This window comes from Vigna unguiculata, chromosome 6 (genome assembly GCF_004118075.2).
Source record: "Vigna unguiculata cultivar IT97K-499-35 chromosome 6, ASM411807v1, whole genome shotgun sequence".
In the NCBI taxonomy this organism is placed as follows: domain Eukaryota; kingdom Viridiplantae; phylum Streptophyta; class Magnoliopsida; order Fabales; family Fabaceae; genus Vigna; species Vigna unguiculata.
In genome coordinates, this window is record NC_040284.1 from 20,592,531 (window position 1) to 20,595,164 (window position 2,634).

The 2,634-nt window shown below is 22.2% G+C and overlaps 1 long non-coding RNA gene across 1 annotated transcript; it reads left to right on the plus strand.

Moving 5' to 3' along the window:
• The first annotated feature begins 281 nt into the window (after positions 1-281).
• On the plus strand, positions 282-701 carry LOC114187865. The gene is made up of 2 exons (XR_003605360.1): positions 282-379; positions 488-701. It is a non-coding gene; the product is annotated as an uncharacterized LOC114187865 (long non-coding RNA).
• Positions 702-2,634: the final 1,933 nt, after the last annotated feature.

Here is a 2,634-nt window from a genome sequence, read left to right on the forward strand (position 1 = left end):
TTCCTTAATGGTAATACATATATTATATTTATGTAATTAATTTTGTTTAATACAATTATGAATTTTTTAAAATAATTGAATAATTATATTAATCTGCATGTTATGATAAAGGATGTAATCAATAAAACTTTTTAAATAATCAATATATTTGTGTCTCAGAATTTAAGGTACTTTATTGTTACAATGGTTATCTTTATAATTTATCTTTATTATTTTATTATTATCAACATTATAAATAATCTTCAGAGACACAAACTCTATAATTTGAAAAATTATTCTAAAAGTCCCTCTAAACACAGAGACACACCAATGGCAAAGGCAAAAGTCTCAGTATTATTTCCTTGTATGATGGTTTTATTTCTCGTAATATTTGCCGCAGGTACGTTGTACTTTTTTTTTTTCTTACACAGTTATCTATATATTTTATTTATTAAGAATTTATGTACGAATCTAAATTTTACTGAATAAAAATGAAAAAAATTTGTAGGTACGGTGAATGGTTGTAACTACCCGTGCCATGGCCCACATGATGGTTGTCCTAATCTGCACTGTCCTGGTTGTGTAAAGAAGTGCGTCAACTCTTGCTGCCTGTGTGACTGCAGTGGAAATCAAAAACCAGAAATAAAGATGTAACAATTTCATGTCTTTGTTAGTGAGATTTATTGGTAATAAATAAGAGAAGTTTAATTCTCCTTCATCCATTGCATTCCATATGACTCATTCTCAAACTGAACTAAAACAAATATAATTTTTCCTCTAATAATTTTATATTGCTTATAGATAAATATACTTATTGAAGTAATTTATTTAAAATAAATCATTAAAGGTGTTATTTAATAATGTAAAAGCATATATTTTACTTGTTGGAACTTTGTAATTTAATCCTTTTGAAATGCTAACACATCTATATATTAACATGCTATAAAATTTTAAAGTTTTGATTATGTATATAAAAATAAATTGTATTTTGACAACGTCAGTAATCGAATAAAATAGTGGAAAATAATTATAAGCAGATCATCAAAATAATCAGATATATTATATTCACAAAATAAATTAAGTTTTATAATAAAGATAATGTTATGTAATATGAAAATTGGTCGGTCAAACATAACATACAACCTTCATTAAATTTAGAGGTATCATGCATATCAAATTTAGAGTATTAATTGTTGAATAATTTTAAAACAGTATTAAATGTTGAAAAGTCAGAGTGTTAAGAGCAACCGCGGATCTTTTAAGGGGTTAGAGGCCATGGCCCCATTTTTTTTTTAATTAATATATTTATAAATTTGAAATTTGTAAAATTCTTTAGAATATTTAAAATATATGTAATATATATATATATATATATATATAAATAAAAAAGTAGCATAAAGTTTATTACTAATAATAATATATTAAAAAAAAGTTAAAGTTATCTTTTCGGGATCACATTCTAAAACATTTCCAAATTCATTATATATATAACTTAGAATATTAAAGAGTTGTTTTTCATTTTTTTCAATTTTTAGATTCTCATAAAGTTTATCAAGTTTATATGACATAGATGTACTTTTTTTATCTTCATTACAAGCCTTCCACTTGAAAAAATTAATTAATTATTTTACTCTTTACCATAATTTTTTTAATATAAATTTGTCACCTCTCACCTATTTAGAAAAATATTAAATTATGAATATCCTAACTTAAATCTTAAAACCAAAAGTCAATATTCTAAAAAAACTAATAACTTCTATATTATTACATTCTCTTACCTTAAAGATTCCTAATTTTGTTCTTTCCTTACACGACTTCAAAGCTTAAAATAGCTTTATCCACACAAAGAAGAGTTTAATCAATAATCAAAGCATGATTTTATGATCTCTAACAGAATGCCTATAGCGTAAAAAAAGGCACATATTGCTTCGGAAAAAAGAAAGTAAAAAATTAATTTACTCAAAAGAAAAAATTGTTGAGTCCAAAATTTTCCTTAACTCCTCAATTTTTTCCTTGTGCACTTTGATTTCAAAATAATAAGAAATTGATGATAAAGATTGAGATGGAAATAAAAAAGAAGAAAGAGATAGAGACACGAAAAAGAAAAACCAAATAAAGAAGTAACAAAAATTACAATAAAAAAGAAAAACATGATTTTTAAATTTAAAAAATATTTTTTAAACTAAATTAATATAAATAAAATAATAAAATATAAAATATTTTTTAAAAATATATAGAAAATTAGAAAAAAAAGTGTTGGGGAGTCATTGCTCTCCTATGTCAACACTATGTTCTGCCTTTATATATATATATATATATATATATATATATATATATATATATATATATATATATATATATATATATATATATATATATATTGCTTCGAAAAAAAAGAGTAAAAAATTAATTTACTCAAAAGAAGAAATTGTTAAGTCCAAAATTTTTCTTAATTCTTCAATTTTTTCCTTGTGCACTTTGATTTTAAAAATAATAAGAAATTGATGATGAAGATTGAGATGGAAATAAAAAAGAAGAAAGAGATGGAGACACGAAAAAAAGAAAAACCAAATAAAGAAGTAAAAAAAATTATAATAAAAAAAAACATGATTTTTAAATTTAAAAAAGGTTTTTCAAACTAAATTAATATAAATA